Source organism: Pteropus medius, unplaced genomic scaffold (genome assembly GCF_902729225.1).
Source record: "Pteropus medius unplaced genomic scaffold, Ma_sr-lr_union100, whole genome shotgun sequence".
Lineage (NCBI taxonomy): Eukaryota > Metazoa > Chordata > Mammalia > Chiroptera > Pteropodidae > Pteropus > Pteropus medius.
Genome location: NW_024350319.1, coordinates 4,341,712 through 4,365,655, shown reverse-complemented (window position 1 = coordinate 4,365,655; position 23,944 = coordinate 4,341,712). Strand labels below are relative to the sequence as shown.

The following is a 23,944-nucleotide window of genomic DNA, read 5'->3' as shown; positions in this document are numbered from 1 at the left end:
AAGATCTGCTTTTAAATTTGAGCCCATTTAGCAACCAGGAGCCCTTTTTGGTAGGTATCTTCTTTCTCAGGGTCCACAAAAGTAACGTTGATTTGGGGTAATTAAATGTCATTTGTCCCTCATCATGCTTTATAAGCATTAAATTAAGAAATACTTTGTATTGTCAGTCAGCATCATGCTACATTTTAATGGTTTTTAAATAGAATCATAATATAGCAGGGAGCCTTGACAAATTTAATTTTATATTTCCTGTACAATGTTGAAAGTTGTTATTATATGCTACTATCTATATAGTAAGCTCTTAAGTAATGCACAAGTAAGGAATATAATCTTGGATGACAGAAGTCAAATTTTTCATTGGCAATCTTCTAAACATTGTAGAATCATATCAGTATCAAATTTAAATATATTTACAACCTATTGATCATCAAGGTTGACTTAGTGTTAAATTCTAGTTCAAGGTAGAGAAATCAAACCCAAGATGCTGTCAGAATCAGTTTAAATATAGAAATAATATTAACCTCCAAATCCATATTTGGACTGGTATCAAATGTTCTTCGATTGCCAACTTTCTTCTAATGGAAAGAAAATATCACCAATAGTACCTTTAATCAGTCAACCCAACAAAAATTTAGTATAATTCAAATTAGTTTCTTCGAAGTATAAACGTCTTATTCATTTATACTTCATTTAAAAATATTTATTCATCTGCTGCTAGAGACTAGGCCCTGTGATAGGTGTTTTTATCTTATATTGGGTGTTTTATTGCCCTTAATCCTCATTATTTTTCAGAGTAGGTGGTATTTTCTTCATTTTATAGATAAAAAGAGAATCAGAGAAGTTATATGGAATTCGGCAAATAATTATTCGACTTTAACCAAACATACTCTATAGATTTATGTAAAATCAAGATTTACATAAAGTAAACAGTGTATACTAGTTAGGAACCTTTTTTTTTTTTTTTTTTAGTAGCAAGTAAAATAAAACGAATTAAGTAATTTGGGATTTACTTTTATCATACAATCAGATACTATACATACCTGCAGATTTCTGGCAATATTGGTTCAATAGCTCAAATACATAAAAATCAATATTCCTTAAATTATCTGTCTTCCTCCACACTGCATCTCTGCCCCAGCTGTAAGCAACATCATATCTATATACTAGAAAGAAGAGAAAGAAAGTGGTGCTGATTATACTGATCCAATCTCTTAAACTAAGAAAGCAAGAACTTTCCCAGGAATCATTCTAGCAGAGTTCCAGTTATACATCAAGATTTGTACCACATTATCACTCTCTACTTATAAGAGAGTCTCAGAAAGTAAATATTTATTCTTTCAGCCTCTGTCATAGAAACAGCAAGGGAAAGAGGATAGAAAAATGGTGTTGGATATCTCATACAGTGAAACCAGAAATCATCACAATATGTATCTATTGCCTATATTTTTATGGTAGGAAACACACACACATACAAACACACGCACACACACAAACAAAACAACAAAGAGCCAGCCCAGAAATGAGCTTGCCAGAGTATATGTAGCCTGTTCATTTATATGTGTATCCATATGCGTGTAGAAGGAGTGAGTGAAATGTAAAGACCAACATCTGGAACCTAGATAAAAGATATAGACATAGGAAATAGACCAAGAAAGAATAATAAGAGTTAGTTTTTATATGTGACAACTCATTTGTAATCCAGGACAAGTTACAGAAAACACACTCCACATAATATCATTCCCTTAGCGGCTTCTCATCGTCTAACAATTTTGATAGATACCCTTAACTTAATTTTTAAGGTCCTTCAGTACCCAGCTTCAGACTCATTTTCGGTTTACTTTTTGGTTTGAATAACTCTATGTTCCAACCACATAGGTCTAACCTACTTCTTAGATATGCCTCATATTTTTTTCTAATTTACTTATGCCATCTTCCATCTTAATGACCTTTAATTATATTTTCTTGTTTTTACTCACAATGTCTGCTATTCAAGTTTTAGGCATCTTTTAAAACATGTCTTGGATGACAACTTCTCTATGAAGACTTGATTTCTGCACCTGAATGTGAACATACAACTGAACCTTCTTATAGAATGTTTGACATGAATTTTTTTCATTTAATTCTACACTTGTCCTCCTTTCATAAAAACAATTTTCTCAAACTTTTGTTAACTTTAGCACCAGTTCTAGAACCTTGGATGGGAAAAAAAAATGAGTGAAATCATAAGATTTCACTCAAATGTGGGATAAAAAACTGAAAGCAGCAAACAAATAAGATAAACAAACAAAAACTCATACAGACAACAGTTTAGTGGTTACCATAGGGAAAGTGAGTCAAATATATGGTGATGAAAGGAGATTTGACTTTGGGTGGTGAACACACAATGCAATATACATATGACATATTATTATTAAACTGTTCATTTTAAACCTATATAATTTTATTAACCAATGTCACCCCAATAAATTTAATAAACAAACAAACAAACATATAAATAAATAACGAGTGAAAGAAATGTGTTGATTTGAAGAAAACACAATATTCTCCTGGTAACTCTATTTACGTTTAGTTACATCTTATCATACCATGTAAAATTATCAAGAATCCTAGTGAAGATAAATAGTATTCACAGTTGATGGATGATTCTATATAAAAACATTGAAATAGGATAATAGATTATGAGAATGATAATTGATACAATGAGTCTATTAGAAATGTAAATGCCCATTTGTAAACATAAATTTGTAAGAACAGCATTGCAGCATCTCAGCTCCCTTCACACCCAAATACTCTAGGTTTCATATAAACTTAAAATGACCATGAAGTTTGAATTCTATGGCATAAGATAAACTGATAGACATAAAGGAAATTGATTTTATTTTAATAGTGTTTTTCTAATCAGACAAAAGGTTTTTTGTTAGGTTCCGGGAAGGATTTGTTTTAGGAGATAAAAATCCTTCAGCTTAGTTAATTGTTAAAGGTCAATCTCATATAAGATTTATGTATCATGGGCATGGACTCCATGGTTTCCCTGTTATATGTTGGTCTTTAGATCAACAATTACTATCCTTTAGACTAAAACTGAGGTGATATCAGTTACTTATTAAACATGTGATTCTGTTACAATGTGTTGACATCTGCACAGTACTCACTAGAACAGTCAAATACTGTAATACTCTTGATACTGATCCAGTACACATGACCCTTCTTCAATAACAACAGCTGAAATTGGATCTCATCCTACAAAACTAAAACTTTCTTTGATCTGTGTTGATTGCTTGGCACTAAGCATATCCATAGCATTTAATAGTCATATGCTTCTGAATCTCATACAATATTGAGCATAATATGATTATATGATTATTTTACTGGGCTATCAAAGACAAGAGGATAGGGCTGTGGCAGAGTGGGGAATATTTAATGACATAGCTCAGCAGGTGTCATTGCATTCATATTTCTTTCCAATGAAAGAGGGGAGCTAATGTTATAAACAGAAAATTAAAACTCAGCTCTTTTGTAGAAAAAGTAAATTTACCTCCTGTTGTTGCAACTTGTGTAGAAGACAGAGGGAACTGGAGGAGAAATACACATATACAAAACAGTGCTGAAAGTCACAGCAGGATGTATACAAAGAGTTTTGGAGTAAAGCAAATACAGGGCTAGTATTTGAAATATTTATCAAGGAGATTTCCTCAGATTGTCTTGTACTCTTTGTACTCCCCCCTTTAGAGGGACAATATGGCACAAAAGCATTAAAAAAAAAAAAAAAAAAGCAAACCGTTTAGTATTACAAAATCTAGTGTTTAGGTTTTAGAAGCCTAGACTTTAAAGAACTTAGATATAACATGCCATAAAAGAACTCTGAAAGAAAAGATAAAGAAATAAGCTACCCCTCTCATCTTTCTCTCTAGACTAGATGGCAATTCTTTGGAAGGAAATGAGAGAAGGAAAACTGAGAAAGCAAACAATTTAGTCTATGGTGTTCCCAGGAAGTGAATTTTTGCCTTATCCCTGCCTCGCCACATACAGAGCTCTTGAGAAAGGATATAAGAGAATATTCTGGATATACTTGGAGATCTACAAACAGAGAAAGAAATTGTAATCTTGTCCCCAGAGTAGAGCTTAGAGTATCCACACAACAAACATGCTGCTAAAGCAAAATCCAAAGGAAGAACTAAGCCGACAACCTTCAAAGTGGAAATCAAAAGGTACCCATAGTCTGATGGGTTTAGAATGAGCAGAATGTATCTATTGTACATGGAGAGTAGTGTGGCCATGGCATTGAGATTAATTCTCTGAATTTAGAGAAAGGAGACTGAACAGCAGCCTGGGCAAATCTATGACTATAGATCAGAAGGGAACAAGAATTTATCAATGGCTGCTAGAGCAGACAAATGATAATGTAGATCTTATTGTGCAATTACATTCCTAATACGGCAAGACCAGAGTGCTATGTAATTCTCTTTTCCTATAGAATTTGGATATAACTCCTGGGAAAAGATGATGAGGTTCCAAATTAACTGAACATAAATTTCAAATTTCTGGAGGAATGTAGATTTAACATAAGGTCCATTAATATACAAAGCATAACACTCCATTTCTTACATTCCTATTACAACTTGCCCAATATACAAAATATGCCATTGGTAAAGACTTGGTATTCAACCTGAATACCTTAAATAAAGATAACATACTTTCTACAGTTAGAAATTAGAGCCAAATACAAGATATCAACATCTTCATGCAAACAGTTTTAAACGGGGGCACCATGACTCAGATATAGATCATGTAAGCAGAAAAATGGGGGTAGAAAAGATATATTCTATTCTGAAACTTAGTCTTAAGAATATAGAATCTATTTTTTGTCATTGTCTTAAAAGAGAGAAGTTAAATTTTTTTATTATAACCCAAATATATATATATGAATATATATATATATTATTTAGAGTAAATTATATATAATTACATACGGTAAAATAAATTCTATTTCCACATCATGAGTTTGGTCATTCTTAAACTATTTTGTCTGTGTATGTCATGACATTAAGAACATTTTCAGGCATATTACATATAGATACTTGACCAAAGTGTCTCCCCTCTTCATTTTATAATTAGGATTGCCCTGAGTAAACAAAGTAAGTTAGTAATATACCTTACTGAATATATATTTTATCAAGCCTTCTTTCTTTCTAAGTTTGCTGAATGCTAAAAATCCATTCTGGAATCCTTGGCTTTGACTTGTTCGACATAGAATTAATAATATCCTGGCCTTCCAATTATATATGGATGGATATAATTTCCCCTAAAGCTTTATCAAGTTCATATCTGAAAACAAGCAATGTTCATAGGTCATTGGAGAATGGCATTAAAGTGCCATCTCCCATTAACTCTACTCAAACACTAATCTGTTGGGGAAAAAAAGTATGTTGATAGTAATCCAGACACCCCATGTGGATGCCTGATATTTCTTCAAAAATAGTCAGTATACGGCAGAGCGTGGGAGAAAAAAATCAATGTTTACTTAATATACTTTCCCACTGAGAACACAAAATGTGCATGAGTGGAGGGAAAATAAAATTTCAAAATAAAAAAAATTGTAAGAATAGACTGAACTATCTACATGTTTAAGTGCCCCAAATAAAAGGATCTCAGTATAAACAAAATGATATCCTACATAGCATATGGCACAGTTATTTAAACCAGAAACGTATTAACATAGAACTAGGAAGGGGGTGATTGGAGAGGTTAGCTGGAATATGTATGACCAGTTTAAAGAGAATTTCTTTTTATTCTGAATCCTAAAATATAATTTTAAGATAAACGATTTTGAGCTAGTCTCATATTCAATATTTAAGCTATGTTTAGATAAACCTTTCAAAAACTCTGAAAGTTACTAAATAAAGGAGAATAACATCTTCACATTTGTTGTCCTGAGTGTAAGTACACAATTTCAAAACTTTTCACGACCTGGATATCTGTGGAAAATCTGTTCTGCTATGAAAATGTAATGTCGGTTTGTTGACACTCTCCTTATTCTAGGGCAGACAAGTGGGTCTCAGTTATAGACTAGTTTGTGTCCCTCTACATCTCCCCAAATTCATATGTTGAAGCCCTACCCCTAGTAGGATGATATCTGGAGATGTGTCTTTGGGAGGTAATTTGGGTTAGATGAAGTCATGATGATAGGGCCCTCACGATGGAATTAATGACCTTAGAAGAAGAGACATCAGAGAGTTCTCTCTCTCAGCAAGCACAAAAGAGATTATGTGAGCACACAGTGAGATATATGCTGTCTGCAAGCTAGGAAGAGAGCTCTCACCAGAACCTGGCACCCAAGCTTGGACTTCCAGCTTCCAGAACTCTAAGAAAATATATTGTTGTTGTTTAAGCCACACAGTCTATGGTATTTTGTTAAGGCAGCCCCAGATGACTATTATAGCCTCTTAAATTAAAGAGATTGGAGTTCCAGGAGGTCAAGCGAAAGAAGGAGGGAGGAATTTTCAGCCATAACTTCCTGTGTTGTTCATGCCTACAAATCTTCTTAGTCCTGGGACTCCTGCACAATCACCTCTTATATTTCCTCCTAAAGACCTCCTTCCCTTTTCTTTTTATTTCATGACTTTTGACTTCTGATCTCCATTAACAATAGCAAGCAATAGTTTTCTCACTTTTAGTATTGCTCTCTGTGTCCCTAAAACCTAAGGTGCACTCTACCTTAGATCATGCAACGATCTGCCTATTGTTATTTCACTGAAGAAGCAATGGGGCTTTTGAGTATTTAGTGTGAAGTTGAAAGTGAAGTAAGGAGATAGAGAAGTGGAAATTAATATTGTCAATTTACGATGTGAGATGACAAAGGGAAGCTGAGAAAGAACACACTGCTCTTTAAGAATAATTTAATAGGGGGAAAAAAGACCCACCATTGTAACACGGCCCAAGATACTGCTAATAGCTACAACCTGAGTACCAGGAGTTGGTTTGACCTGCCCAAATTTTAGGGGTATAATGTTGGTGCAATCTTAGGCAGGTCATGTCAACTATCTGAGACTCAGTTTCCTCATTGGTAAAATTAGAAGTTAGGACCAGATGAGTTCCAGCATTGCTGTCAGGTCTTTTTTGAATAAAATGCTTTTATTTTTGCTTTGAATTCTGTCGGGCAAATTTTCTATTACAAAAATAATATAGGTCACCTTTATTCTCCACCCCCCTTTTTTTTTTAACCAGCTGAGCTGGCCTTCTTTACATCCGAAATCCTGCAAGACAGAATCCTAGACTGAGTTCAAAGGAAGTTTAAATCATGTAGTCCTTTTCACCCAATGCAGCCTACACAAATAATGCAATAGAAACTGACAGGCTCTCAATTAACTCTCTTAGGAAAAGTTCACAAATAATTTAGTAGAAATAAATTTTGTTGAACAAATCAAGGTCTTAGATATGCCTTTCAAATACTGATTTGTATTAATACCCACCTATTGGTAATAGTCCATTAGTGAACACTAAATATGTAATCCGCTAAATATATAACACTTCATTTCCATCTGTCCTATATGTCTTTCCAATTTTAAATGTCCTTCATTTGTTTAGTCATTCTTCGTATGACATGGTTTCTTGATCCCTCAGGCCTATGTCAGAATTGATATAAAAATGCTCTGTTCTTGAAACCAATTTCTAATTAATTGGATAGTCTATGGTTGAATGATTGTACCAAAATTCAAGAAACCCTACAGTCAACAAAGAGCCTAGAAAATTCATTCACATTCTAAATCCAGGGCATGCTGTCATCAGTTACAGTGCAGGAGACCATCATCTGCTAAATGAACCATGACAAAGTTTTGGGGATTATAAAGCATACCAATCTGGAGTTTTTTAAACAAAGGAAAAAATGGCCTCATTATAGTTGAATAAATGTGCACTAAAACTCTGGAAGAAATGGCATCCTTTGCAGTTAAAATAAGGATAATTAGGGGGAAAAAAGGTTTTCCTAATTTGTACTTTAAAAAGCTGTCACAGATGCAATACTGATGAGACACTGCCTTAAATCTGCAAGGCATACATAAATACAAACATGAGTCCATTACACATCCTTTCTTGACATAATGGAGAAAAAGCTTGTAATTTCTAAAACATCAAAGAGTTTCTAACAAATATTTCCAACAAAAGGCAAATTGCAAAATGATTAATGAAGAAAGATCTTTCCATCCTTCTTCACAGGACCTTTATAACTATAGGAGCATCCCTGACAAGAAACTAAATCTTTCGAGTATATTAAGCCCATTTTGTAGCGATTTTTTTTTCCATTTTTTGAAGAATGCCTCATTTCAGATGCAATTTTTTAAAAAAGTCCTGCATTACAGTAAAAGTGGCTTTTTCTTTAGATACTTCTTGAACTTTGTCATTTTAAAAATTCATAAATTCTCTGTATTCCCCATTGCCTATGGAATACCCCACTTATCCTAACCTTAAGGTGCTAAACACTTTCAATCCACCCTTTACTTCCCTTTCTTCCTCCCAAGGTGACTAATGGTTTCATCTCATTACAGTAACAATTGAAAGTCCAAAATTCCATCACCTAAGGCATCTAAATAAGGTGCCAATGAGCAATCTATTAAATGAAGCTTGTGGGTACAATTGCTCTCCATCTCTGGGCTTTTAAAACTAATGACACAAATTATCTGCCCCCAAAACTCCCAACATAAAATCATGCTGCAGGCATAGGATAACAATTACAAGCATTACCGTTAATTTTTTTTAAGGTAAAAAATGAAAGATAAAACATAGTCACAGGTCTAATGTAATTTTGAAATCTATCTGGGCCTAATCCAGTCAGAGTTCCTTGCTTCAGCTTCCAGGCCTAGAAGAAATCCTCCATGGCTCTTAGATCTGCCTTCTGGGTATTTGTTTATACCCTGTGGGCTCTTGGTTCTACCCTCTGAGTCACCCTTGCCTTTTTCATGAAAAGTAGCAAGTATTTGCCTCTGAGTATTTTTATCAGCCTGCTAATAGAATTTGGGGGGTTCAGGAGCCTCTTTTAATTTTACACTCTCTGTTTCTTGTAGTCCAAGCTGGAAGTGTTTCTGCTGACCTAATTTTCTCAAGAATCTTGTGGGCCCAATGTGGATTTCACAAGAATTCACTCCATTAGTCAAAAACTATGTCTACAGATTTTTATGATAATGTCTTCCTCATTCCTGACTTCTGGTTGAGGAGGCTTAGAGATAACACTCAAGCTTCCTAGAGGTCTTCTTGTTTGATTGAGATCTGTAAGGCACATTCTTAATCTATTGTTAATGAACACTTTGATCTTTTGATCTTTCTGAGGTTTCAGCAAAAGACTATAGAGTCACACTCTCAGCCTTTTGTCCTGTGTGCTTTCCAGACAAGGAACCTCTTAGTTAAAAAGTTCTTCCTTCAATTTGTCTCTTTCTTCCTCCATTTTACTATAAGCAAAAGAAGAAACCAGGCTAAACCTTCAAATCTTTGCTTGGAAATCTCCTTAGCTACATATCCAGGTTCATCACTCATAAGTTCTACTCTCCACATAACTGTAGGATGCAGTTTCTGTCAGTATAGAACAAGGATCCATCCCTCTGGCTCTAGTTCCCAATAATGCATTCCACACTTACTTATGAGCCCTCATCAACAGCATTTTCAACAACTATGTTTCTCTTAACAGGCTGTTCAAGGGAATTTAGGCTTTCTCTAGCATGCTTCTCAACAATCTCCTCAAAATTCTTCCATCTTCTGCTCACTGCTCAGTTTCAAAGTTATCCCACATTTTTAGGTATTTGTTACAGTATCACTCCATTTCCACGTACCAAAATCTGTATTAATTTTCCATTACAATGTAATAAATTAACACAATTCAGCATCTTGAAACACCTATTTACTAACTCACAGTTATGTAGGTTAGAAGTCTGGACAAAGTGTGGCTTGGTTTAATGTTCAGGGTAGCACAAGGCTAAAAATGAGGTTTCAGCTGGCTACAGTTCTCACCTGTGACTTGAGGTCTCTTCCAAGCCAACTGATTATTAAAAGAATCCAGTTCCTAAACCTTGTAAGCCTGAGATCCTTGATTCTTGGCTAGCCATCAGCAGAGGCCATTCTCAACTCCTTAAGGTCACTCCTCTCCATAGGCAATTCACAACGTGGTTGTTTGCTTTTTTCCAGGCCTGTCAGATTGTGTCTCTCAACTTCTTTTGCTAGCAGGTGGAGAAAACTCTACCTTTAAAGGGCTTCCATGGTTATGTCAAGCCCATCTGAGTGAGCTTCCTTTCTTAGAGTCAACTGGGTTTTATGACATAACCTAATCACAGGAATAAAATCTATGATTTTTATTATAAATATGTAGTTTTAAATCCCTGGAATTATATAGGGCATGTACACCAGAGAGGTTGAAAATCCTACCATTATAATATGTTATATAGTCTTGAACAATACCATCTAGCCCAAAGTCTTTCTCTAAAAGCCTACATAAACCAGGTTTGGTTATTTTTTTTCCCATTCAGATGTAATATCAAGGAGATAATAACAGTTATAAAGTTCCCAGAATTATGGCATTATGAGATTTACTATTTTAAGTAATACTTGAGGAATCCCAGTGAATTCTATATTAATATTATGACTCAATTTACTAAATATAACAGAAAACTAAATTCAATATATAATGATTTATGAAGAAAAGTCATTTAAACATAAGTAGTTCATTTTAGACCCAACGATCAATCATTTTCTTTTCTTACAGAAATTGAGCTTACAGAAATCTTTATGGAAACATAAAAAAATGATGTATGTTCTCACATTATGCATATTTGTATTAGAATATATATGTATACATGCATGTACGTTTGTGTATAAAACTATTGAGTACCAAATGGGAAAAATATTTTGTTTATATAGACACATCTGAGAAAGACTTGGAGATCCTCGTGTAGTAGTTCTTAATCTTGGCTGCCAAAACGCATCCAGAGTGATTATAAAAAGCAAACTCCTGGGTTCCATCCCTAAAGATTCTAATTTAATTGCAGGTCGAGGCAGTAATTAATCTTGTACATAGCCCTAGCTGGGGTCCTCAGGGAGGTGACATCTAACGTGAGAAAAAAGACAGTTCAAGAATCAGCTGCTTTCACCAAGGATTTAATGTGAACTTTTTAAATTGAAGTTTAATATAGAGAAAAGTATAAAGGCACTAGAGTACAGTTCAGTGAGTGATCACAAAGGAACACACCCATATAAGGCCCATTCATGTCAAGAAATAAAAAATAACAAAGAACGGAGGCCTTTTCATGATACTTCCAAAGTATCCTTTACCAAGGATAACTATTTTCTTGAATTTTAACATCAAAGAATATTTTGCCTATTTTGAACTTCATAAAAACAAAATTTTAAAAAATTCGAATGTGGATTATTTTATTTGACCCCATTTACCCTTATCAAATAGATGATGATGGAAGGATATCTGACTTTGGGTGGTGAACACACAATGCAATATACATATGACATATTATTGAACTTTTCACTTGAAACCTATATAATTTTCTTAACCAATGTCACCCAGATAAATTTAATTTTAAAAATATAGATTATTTTACTCATTATTATGTTTGTGAGATTCATTCATGCTCTCATATATAATAGAGATTTTTTTTCCCCATGTTTCCAGCTTGAAGGAATTATAAATGACACTGCTGTAAATAGTCTTATCTTATACATACATGTTTTTTGCTGAACATATGCACACACTGCTAGGACTAAGATGGCTGGGCCATAAAGTATGCTCATGTTCATTTTAATAGTTACTTTCATGTAGCTTTCTTAGGGTAATTGTACCAATTTATACTCCTACCAGCAGTGTGTGATAGTTTTGATTGGTCCAGATGTTTGCCAACACTATTGTCAGTCTTCTAAAGTTTTAGCTGTTGTGCTGGCTGTGTAGTAATGGCTCATTGCAGTTTTTATTTTTTATTTTTACTCCATTCCATTTCCCTGATGATGGCAATTTGGATACCCTCTCATGTGAAGTCCCTGTTCAAATCTTTTGCCCATTTTTCTATTGGACTGACTTTTTCTTGTTGATTTACAGAAATTCTTCACATAATTTGGCTACAAGTTCCTATTGGGGTATATAGTTTATAAAAAAACAACATGTATAGGTTTTGCCCTCTTTAAGAGTTTCTTTTGTTTAAGAGAACTTTTAATTTTAGTGTAGTCAAAGATATTCTCCTGGATAGTTATTGCTTCTATATTATATTCTATAAGCTTTATTGTTTTGCCTTTCACATTTAGCTTTATTAAACATTGTTTTTATGTGTTTTTACACATTTTTATAAGTAAAAATCTAGTCATTGTTTTTCTGTAGAGCTATCCAATTAACCCAGCACCACTGGTTGAGAAGATTAGATGACATTTTCTAGGGATAATTTGAAGTAAATTAATTTAAAGTTCTAAATTAATGTTACCTTATACTAGTGAGGTTGTAGACTCGCTTCTATCAGATTCTAAGTTAAGGGCATGCAACCTTCATGGAAACAGGGATTGAGAAGTTTGAAGCCCTAGTGCATTTCAGGTTGACTCTTATGCCTGGGTTCTAAATTTTTAGTGTCCTATTTCAGTACTCTTCTACTTGTGGTGGGCTCTGATTTCTGATTTTTGTTCCCCTAGCTTGTGAATCTGGCAAAGTTTCTGTCCATTATCTTGCCTCTCTGCTACCACTTTCAACTTAGCAAATGCTTTGAGGAAAAGTTGTCCTAAGCATTAGGTTCACTTTTCTGTGTTTCCTTCATTTCTGGGATTGTAGTCTGATGAACCTGACGTTTTTGGTAGCTTACAAATGCTTACACACAGATTTTATTTTATTATTTTGTCTAATTTTTTTCTTGATGTTCTAAGCAGGAGAGTTGTTTCAAAATAAACTAGTCTATATTGTCTAAAATGAAACTTTCAAAAATGTAAGTTAAGGCCTCTAATGGCTATTTAACTTCATAAAAAAAAAAACACAGTAAATTTCTGTTTATCTGACACTTCTTGATATAGAATAGAACATATATTTAATTTAATATTCAAAGAAAGGAGTACATTTTTGACCAGAGAAAGGAGTCCTTTAAGAACCTTTCAAATGATAATCCAGAGGTAGATGCTGAGTCCATCTTTGTAAAGGCTCTCCTGTAATGGCAGAGATTATCTGTTTGTAGTAGAGTCTGAAAATTAATGACAACACCTGTTTCTATAGTACTAGGTCAATTATGGCTCAGAACCTGGTTTTGGGAGAACAGAAATGCTGTGATATCTTTTTACATTTTGATTTCCTCCCCATTTATTGCTTTGTTCTAGGTCTTTGGTATTGATTAAGAAAAACACAGGTTACTTTAGAGACCATAGCTATATGGTTAAGGAAAAGTGACAGGTCAGTGGTGTTGCCTAGCTTATTCAAGCCAAAACAAAGTTCGATTTAGTCTACATCATCTTTTGTTTTTCCTTTAGTCTTTCTAATCACATTCAAGCTTTAAGTGTGTTTAAGCACATGATATTATGATGGTTAGGGCATTAGACTCTGTCTTAACTTACTGGTACATCATTGTTTTCATCCTTTGTTTCATTCTTGATAATAATAATTCTGCTGAAAATATTGTGGGGGAATCCAATATATTTCTCTGAGGGATTTTCATATTTGATATTTTCAAACATTAGAGAAAAATTCAGTACATTTCCTCCTTTTCTAATTATTAGTAGTACTAAACTTAAAAGTATACAATATACAAAAATCAGGTTTCTGAAAGAGTGGTCCACAGATAACCTGCAGAAAGTCTGAAGATCTATAGAATACATCTTTGATAGTCAGATTTGTAGGTCTCACTCCAGATCTAAATCTAAATTTCTAGAGAATTGGCATTTTAACAAGTTTTCTATGCAAACATAATTTTTATACACATCATTTAATATTAACAGTGGAAAGTTTTACCACATACATTACCTTATAGAGCCTTCTAGATACATTCAAGCTTTAAGTGTGTTTAAGCACATGATTAATTATCTCCAATTTCCCCATAAGAAAACTGAGATACAGATTGGTCAACCATTGGAAAAATTCACATGTAAATGGAACTGGCACGCCACCCAGCTCTCCTGACACCAAGTTCAATGCTTGTCTTGCTATATCAGCTTTACTCTCTAAAAAGAATCTCTATCTTAGAAAAGAGATTTTTTCCCCACATATAGCTTTCTAAACTACATAAGCCCAAACAACCTATATCTGCTCTGGGATAGCAATTATTGAGATAGTGTATTATTAACAACTTTCAGCACACACACTGGGCTTTTCATTTTCAGAGTGCCCAATTTTGTCAAGGCACTTTAGTGCTTGCTTGAAGGTTCTATGTATAAAAGCCATGCCCTGGAGAGAGTGCATTTAACACCCGTGAGCGATAGTGCAACATGAGGTCACCAGGAGCAGAGATGCTGCCACTGTTAGAGCAGATATAGATGACTTCTAACAGCCTTTGATGAATGACTCAGCCTCAACTCCACAGAGGTGAAGCTCATCAAATCCACTCAGAATTACTTTCTATAACAAACAAGAAAAAGTGTCATTTTCTTATATTAAGATATTAAGCATTCTGTTGGCTAGCAAATTAATTACTGATAAAGACTTGTTTTCTGCTAATTTACTGAGCTGACTGAAATTTGGGTGTCGTTGTTGTTGTTGTCACTTATTTCCTCAAGCAAATACATGAAGATAACAAGTATGGCCACTATTGACAGCGACTGATATTGAACACTCCTTGTATGCCAAAAACTCAGCTTAAAGCTTTATAACTGTCTTACTTGACTCATTGCAAGCTTATTATTTGATTTCATAAGATAAAACTAAAGACGGGAGAGAAGTTAGGTAACACCCTAATAGCCTCCTTGGCTGGCAAATCCATATCTATCTGAATTTAGAGCCCATTAAGTAAACCATTTTACTGCATTTTTTTCCTTAATGTATTGAAGATATATTTTTATAAGATGTAGAGTCATCATAATTTAAAACAAGTAAAGAGAAAAGACCATGAAGACATTTTTTTTTTCTTTTTTTCCTTCTGAGTGAGAGTTTTTCTAGTAGTATAGTACCTTAAGAAGGTTCTTCTCATTCTTACACACAAGAGATTGGGAAAAGGGGACTGGAATTCACTCTTCTGCCCACTTTTCACTCCTGAACATCAGAGTAGTTTGAAGTTTGATTAACTGGTCAGGCCTACTAAAGAGATATGGTGGCTTGTACATCTATTAAGCCACCCAGCCAAAAGGACAAGTAGGGTTTTAATATAGTAGAAAAGGTAAAGGACTTTAGAAGTTAAAGAGAAAGAAGAAAGACACAAGACCAAAGAGAAAGCGCAACTTTGAGAGTGTGTGATGCTAAATTCAGGACAGAAAGGAACATAGGACAACTGGGTCTTGCAAAGCTTTATTTAACTCTCAGATGTGCTAAGTGAAAAGGGAAAAGAAAATGCAATAAATGTAGTCCAGACAACAATGACAGTAGCAGCAAAAGTATTGTTTTGGAAGTTTTCCATATCTGTATTAGTAGGCAGAGCCATATCTTCAGAGGGAATTAGTTATAATTTAGGAGCTACATCCCTAAATGGCTCTGACTCAAACATGCAGAACAACTTTGCAGGCCTGCTGGGCAGCAGGAAGTTTTATTCTTTCATAATATTGTTCTCTGAAGTTATATAAAAATTATCTACTTTATAATGTTATTGGTATCCTCACTTCTCTTTTTTCTCAGTCCATAATAACCACTGTATCACTTATATTTAGATAATAATTTTATACAATTATGCACATTCATATTCTTTTTTTCAAATAGGAAATTAAAGCAATTTATATTCTAATCATCAGAAATCCTAAAATGATTGTGCAATCTGTAGAATAAAATTTCTTAAAATAAATACTGCTAAAATATTACATATTGGCACGCTATCATTACTATTGGGGATTTTGCTCTCAGGGTATAGCATCACCAAAGAATGTTGATGTATCAGTTAGCTATTTCTAACCACCCCAGAATTTTGTAGATTAAAACCAAACTTTTATTTGTACATGGTTTTTGTGTTGGCTAGGTGATTTTTCTGGTGTGGGTTCATTCATGCAACTGTATTCACCTGGTGGGTTTGCAGGTATATCACTGTGAGAGATGAATAAATGAGGATGTGAACACTGGATGTAATCCACTGGGGGCCTTTAACATAACAATCTCCAGTAATCAATGGCTCACCTTCTCCTTGATTTCATGTGGAGGTAACCTAGCATTTCCACCTCAGTCTCTAGAGTAAGTCATACTTAAGGACCAACTACTGTCCAAACAAAAAAGATAAAAGTCCCATGATTGTGACAAAAGTCACTTCATTTGTCAAGGTTCCACCTGATCATTGTTGCCTTCACTCCATTCCTCTGTTTCTTTACCCACTGACAACTTACTACTCGCTATAGTCATCTCCTTTAGCACTTATATGAGTTAGGGATCAATCAGAGAAGGAGAACCAGTAGGAGATATATTTATTGCAAGACTCATGCTAATCGTAGGAGTTGGTTAGGAAAGTCCAAAATTCACAGGACAGGCCATCAGGAAGGGCAAACTGAAACTCTGGGACATAAGCCTAAATTGCTGTTCACAGGTAGAATTTATTCTGCTTAGGGAAACTTCAGCTCTTATGGAATCAGCTCCACCCAGATTATCTAGGACAATCTCCCTTACATCCAGTCAACTGATTTCAGACTTCTTAATCACATATGCAAAATAACTTCTCAGCAGCATCTAGATTGGTGTTTAATTGAAAAACTGGGAATATAGTCTAGCCAAGTTAACATTCAAAGACCAGCATAGCACTTTTCAATAGTTGTTTTATAATAGCAAATTTGAAACCTCTTGGTCTTATCTACCTGACTATTCACTATTGCTTTTTTCTAAAAACTGCTGGTGTTTTCTGTACATTCTAGCCTAGCTGCTTAACTCTGACTCACGATATCTGTCTAATCTTACATTCCAGTAATGTTTTACTCACCTAGATTCAGGGACAGAAGCCGGTAATGGAAGCTTCTAACTTTTAGATTACTTCACTGTCTTTTTCTTTTTCAATTGCTTTTCCAGTTTTCCAGTAAATGTAAGTGATCACAACTGTGTAACAGATTCCTTTTATAAATTACCCGAGATAGTTGCTGTTTTCCTGATAGAAAAGACTTGCAAAGTATTCTGTAAAATGTTAACTGGATTATCTCTGAGTGAAAACAATTGTGTATAAATATATATATAATTCTTCCTTTGGACTTTACTGTTTTTATAGTTATTATTTTTTAAAGTTGAATTCGAACTTAGTTTGGTAGAGTCCCAATGTCACACATTTGCTCTTAGTTTCATAAATATTGAGAGGGAGATTTTGTTCTAAGCCATAAGTTAAATCACCAATACTTATTATAAATTTACTATGAGCCCAAAACTCTACCAAGTAATCAAGAGCAGTGAGTCTTCATTAAAAAAAAAAAAAAAAAAAGATTTGAGAATGCATAAAAGTTTTGGATACTTTTCTCTTAAAAACATACATCTGCCAATTAATACAACATTTTACATGAAATTTAAGGGTGTTTAAAAATCCCTAAAGTCTAAGTAGGGATCATTTTTTTGCATCACAGTTTAAAAATCTGAGGAATTAAAAAAAAAAAAAAAGTAAAACCTTATGTCTTTTCCTAGGTTTTTATCGAATTATGGAAATCAGTCCTAAAGCTATAAATAAGCAGCAAAGCAGCAGCAAATAAATGGGTGAATGAATAAATGAATGTGTAATTGCATACATGTATACATGCAAAGTTTCTACAAGGAAATATACAGTTAATAGCTAAATGAGAGGAACACATATTAAGTGCTAACAAATTAGGTAATAATTATACAAAAGAGTGAAGTTATCTGTCAGGTAAGTTAACCCATAAAATAGGTCAATCCAGTGTATAAACATTAAGCTTTATAAAGAGAATATACCCCAAATAGTACCTGAAGTCCATTCCAATTTCCTAGATATAATCATTCTACTTTGTTATTATTGTTGTTACTAAACATAGGGGAAAAAATAAGGAGTCACAAAGTTCTCCAGTCAATCCAGTATTTGGCTCTGAGGTAGTAAGGCATAGTGAAAAGAATTTGGAGTAAAAAAAAAATCTAATTTGTAAATATTTTCTACCTTTTGCTAAATGTTTTTGTTGGGAACACCTTGACCTTTTCGACCTCAGTTTCCTCATCTATACACTGGAGATTTCTAGCTTTTTTTGTATACAAGTTACTCTAAAACTCAGTGGCTTAAAATAATAACCGCTAACAATTTTATTATAAAACGTGCTATTGTGAATAGTTAATTTGGACATGAAGTGTTGATTGAGATCACCCAATCAATATTAAATGAATAATATTAAGTATTATTCATTTGGGAGACTATCTGGCCTGAAGAATCCTAGATGGCTTCATTCCCTTGTTTGGCACCTTGTGTACGGATGGAGAGTATGAACTCAACTGGGGTTAGTCGATTAGAGCACCTATATGTGGCTTCTAGCATGATACCCTCATGGTAGTTGGATTTCTTCACTGTGGCTTAGGAATCTAGAAAGAGTCTTTTAAGAGAATCCAAATGGAAGCTGTCAGTCTCTTAAGACTTCACCCTGGAAACTGGTACTACATCACTTCTATTGTGTTCTTTTCAGCAATCACAGAAATGACCTATATTCCAGGTAAGGACACATAGACGTCATCTCTTGATGAAAGAAATGCCAAAGAGTTTATAGCCATCTTTTGTCTGCTGTAGGGAATATTTCCTAGCTCGTTAGAGTTATTATGAGTCTTAAATAAAATTTAATGCATACGAATCTGGTTTAATGGAATACTTGAAAAAGTTAGAAAGCAAGCTTGCTGTATGATTATCTCCTAACAACCACTCCTGCAAACTGTCATCTTTTATAGGGTTCATTTATCTCTAATCCTGCATAAAATCTCCAGCAGATATCATAGAAGAGTTAGTCATTCTCAGGTATTCAAGAATATTTTCTTTCCCAGGTTTCAATAATAGATCAGTCTACAGGCACCTGAAAGACTGAATTTATATCTATTAAAAATTGTTTCTTTCCCCTTATCCTCTAATGGGGACGGGATGAGAAAGCTTCTATTGCTGTTTTGACTTTACATCTTTCAATACCAGATAATTGTCTTGTGACACAATAGAAGACAGGAAAGGTAATGAGGCAAAGGAGATTTTGCGTACATTTGAAATCTTTCAGTTACACCACTGGATGTGGTGGATATCCAAAGCCATTTATTTATGTTCTCTGTCACTTCTGTGGATCTCTGAATTAAATTCCTTGGTGCACGTGATAATCTCTGGCCACATTTATTCCCTTTAGCTTTTGCCTGTTACACCTCTAGCTTCTTTTTCCCAAGGTCTCCTTAATCTTTGAAGGAAAGAAATGGGCATAGAGTTATTTTCAAGGCAATTTGTGGCTATCTACTTTCTGACACATGGAAATTACAGAGGGAGACTGAACGTTTGGCTTGCTTTCAGCGAAGACATTTTTTACTCTGTTGCTATAGGCTACTTCTGCTAGTCAAAGCTGCTATCCTTTAGACTTTATACATGAGTCACATAGTAGTCACTGTATCCTTCAAATTCCAGAAGATGCATATCAGACTCTACAAACTCTTAAAGCATCTCTTCAGCTCAGGCAAGAGCAAAGCAATCTCTTCTCATCCCGTTTTTCACAGTGGTTGATATGGAGCAGTAGAATACAGGACAGACTGACAATTTCTCCAAAGCAATTCTAATATCTGCTCTAATTCCTCACATCTCTTTTTATCCTTGAGGTTGGTGATAAGCTAAGAATTCCAATACCATTTTTATAATTTTTTAAAGCATGTCCCACCCATGCAATCCTTTGTCTTCTTGAAAATATGGCACAGAATTTTTTGATGCCCATTAAAAAGAGGGTCTATAGCTCTACCCTCTGAATGTGGGCAGGCTTTGATCAATAGAATATGGTGGAAGTAAAACTCTGTGACTTTTGATGCTGGGTCATAAAAGGCGATGTAGCTTCTGACTTGCTTACTGAAATACTTTCATTGGAATTCCTGAGCCTCCATGTAAGCAGTTTAAATACCCTGAGGCAGCCACTCTGTGAGAAAGCCAAAAAGGCATGGGTAGTAACTCCAGTGAAACATTCTGGTTTTCAGTCCTCCCAGTTCAGGTGCCAGACATGTGTGTGAGTGAGTGAACCTTTAGATTACTTTGGCTCCCAGTTTTTGAGCCACCCTCAGTTTTAGAGTCAGCCAAGATATACATTGTATACAAATTCCTAACACACGGAATCTACAAGCATAATGAAATGGGTGTCTTGTGCTTCTAAGTTTTGGCTTATTTTGTCACCCAGTAGTAATTGCAACAAGTACTTGTTTTGTGTGTGCTTATGTGTGTGCATGGTGTGTGTTTGTGCATGCATGTGTGTGTGTTTTTCCCAGCTTTTTGTTCTCAACCACACCTGAGTAAGAAAGAATCCATAGTAATGTACAACTACATAAACCACTTGGAATACAACATATACTTAATAAAAGATAGTTGTTATTCTTCTTAAATAACACAAGAAACAAAATCTCTACAAAACTCTTTTACTCTCAATATGCCAGGGTCCAGTCCAGGAATTTTTAAAACCATTTTCTAAAAAATGCCAGTAGGAATAAGAAAGGGCTACCCAGACTGTCTGTACCATTCCATGCTTTGTAAAAGTATTTGTTTGTTGGCATATCAGCATACTGCATCATCCATATGACATGTGATCTGCCCCATGACTAAGGATCAGTACTTCTACTGTACACAGATTGTTAAATGCCTCGGAGAAAACTACAAGACTACATCCAAAGTAAAAATAGGAACATTTTATTAGATCAGAAACCTAAATGCCAAAAATGAAGGAAATTATTGAACAGCATCTGCTCCCACCCGCTACTTCTCCTAACTTACATTGAGTCTGAAGAATCATAAAATCATGGGTAGCTCTGAGAAGACCAGTAAGGTCCTTGATGAGAGCTGTTCATGTCTTCACACCTGCTGGGAGAGATTCACTTGCACAAAGGGAACTCATTTATATAAGAAATACATCTTGCTTTGGTAGTGAATTTACTCCAGATAAGTTTCAAATGGAAATTTTACAAATGTTAAATATACTCACAGAGCATGCAGTTCAAGAAATATTTTTTACTTTAATCAAATTAAGAATTTCAGCAGTTTCATGAGACCATATTTTTATGTGCTATATACTATAGTCCAAACTCCTCAATACTTTTTACTATATTTTAGTGAATACCTGCTTAGTCCCTTGCCTTATCCTGAAAGAGATCCTTCTGCAATCATCATGGTGACATGTTGGTCCAATAGCAAACAAACTTAAATTATCTCCATTCAAGAGACTAGCCAGGTAAAATATTCTTATTTTCTTATCTTGGGCCATTGCTTATTTCTGTCAGTCAATCAGGTACAAAATGACTATTGGGGACCACTATTACAACTGTATAAAAAATTCTTTCAGTATAACACAAAGGACTAAGCAAAAAACTTTATGAATATTGACTATGAGAAGCAAAGACAGACAGACAAAATTATAGGCTATCAAGTAAAGAGAGTGTTGGTAGTGAGCATAAAGAATGAAGTCAATCCAGATAGTAGATCAAAGATGAATGATAAAAAAGGAATCTTAGTAACACTTAAGTGCTGAATTCCCTCTTTTCTTGATGCCAAAGAGATCCTTGACTTTGGGTTCATAGCAGGCTTATGTTACATCTTTCCTTTACTTGTTTAAGCAAAGAAAAATGTGTTTCTGTATCTTGCTCTGAAAGTATCCAAATACACTTACAGACTCATCTTTTAACATTCCCTTTTTGTACTCTGAACTTTAACTATACAAATGTCTCCTAGCTCCCTGAATTTGATATTCTCTTTAATCTTAATAGGTATTTACACATGTTATTCTCTCTGCCTTCTCCCTTCCTGCCTCTCCTGGGCTTAACTGGCTTATTCTTGCTCATATTCTATATCTCGGCTTAGAAATCACTTGTTTTCGAAGTCCTTCTTTATATCTCACATTTAACTTAAGTTCTCCTCAATGTTTTTATCTCTTATTATAAAGGTATATCACTAAAATTGCTTATCTTTCAGTAGACTCGAAGTTCTTTAAGATACAGGGTCATTCTTACTACCATTTATCTCCACGTCCTACAAGACTGTCTGGCATATGTAAGTATTCAACAGCAATCTCTCAAATAAAAGTATAGGTTTACTTAAAAGAACACACACACACACACACACACACACACACACACGACTAAAGATATATCGATAACGTTGGTTATAAGGATAATGTATACAAAAATTGTGGAGTAAGCAAATTCTGTTATTTTAATCTGAGTAGTTTGTATTCAATTTCACGTTTTTCTTCTAAGTACAGTGCTTTTGTTTTTTACTCAATCTGCCTTTCTTGAATGCCTTCTCATACTTAAAAACTTTTTCTTTTCTTTTTCAGCAAAACTCAAAATTTTGTGTCCTATTCCTTCATATCCTTGTTGGGACAGGACACTCACTGATCCATTAGCACATTAGCTATTCTACATAGTAAGAGTGACTTTTTTGAAGGAAATGCCTTAATAAAAAAGGCATGGCTTACTTCACAAGAAATTCATGCAAAAGCAGAGCAGAGGGAAGGTAATATTTTTAAGCAGGTAAGACTCTATATTCTCCAAATCAAATTAATAGCTGCCCATCCTCCTCTTTTGTAGAGTCAGTCCCACTTATACATAATATCAGTGTACTTCACATGTGTAAGGAGAAAATTAACCAACTATCCTTATTTTTTAACTTCATAAGAACAAGTGCCATATAGATGATCAAGAATAAGAATATAAAACATAAATTTTATAATAGCAATAAATAATAAGTCTTAATAATTCTCCCAATCAGATCCTATTCTATTTAGCAAATTGCCTTTTCTCTACAAGATCCCTAGTAGATATTTTACTCAGTTAAATATGGGGAGTGGGGAAAAGATAGCCAGTAAAACTTGCTACATTTAGCTTAAGAAATGTCAATAGTGGTCAAAACTCTAACTCTCAGAGTAGGTCATATTCTTTATTTTCTTTACTACACTTTTTGAGAATTTTCTTTGGTGGACTTTATGGTTATCTCTGCTGCTTTTTATTTATGACCTCTTACAGCACTTTGCCATGTTGTGTTATAATTTCTTTTTCTATGTCCTCCATGAAATTATTATGAACCCAAGGATAGGTTCTTCATTGTATTGCTTTTGTATACCCACAGCCTTGTACTCTTTATTTACTCAATGAGGCATCATGGTAAAATAAAGAAAATTCATTCTCCATGTTATTACTTAGATGGGTATTTTAATGACATATAAATAAAATCTAGAGCTAAAGTGATTTTTATTATTTTCCCTTAAATTGTTTCCTTCTGAAGATGCCATGGAATGTTAACCAGGGTTTTGCTACTTGCCATGCAGGCAGAATGAGCAGGCATACCTCAATTGTTCATGTTAAGGAACAAAGGCTAATGGTATGATTTTCCCACTTTGTTCTCAGTTTGTGATTATGCTTACTTCCATGATTTCTGTTCGTTCTCTCGAGGTTTCCTTGAGACCACTATTCACAAGTGTACTTATATGAAAATTGTTTAACTAAGAAAGGTGCCTCTGCGAGATATACAGTGTCAGACCCTTAAAGAAATGTGAAATTTCAAAATCTTGAATTTTGCTCTCTGATATAATCACTCTCTACCCACTTATTTGTGTCTTAATTTTGTAACATTCTTTAAGTTAAATTCCATCAATTTAAAAAATATATTTTATATATAATTGCTTTTAATTTCAATTACTAAATAAA

At 34.2% G+C, this 23,944-nt stretch overlaps 1 protein-coding gene across 1 annotated transcript in view; it reads right to left on the bottom strand.

The window, feature by feature from the left end:
* Positions 1 to 23,944, bottom strand: part of LRRC7 (leucine rich repeat containing 7) — a 1,130,220-nt gene that overhangs the window by 529,601 nt on the left and 576,675 nt on the right. The gene's annotated exons all lie outside the window — the stretch shown is intronic.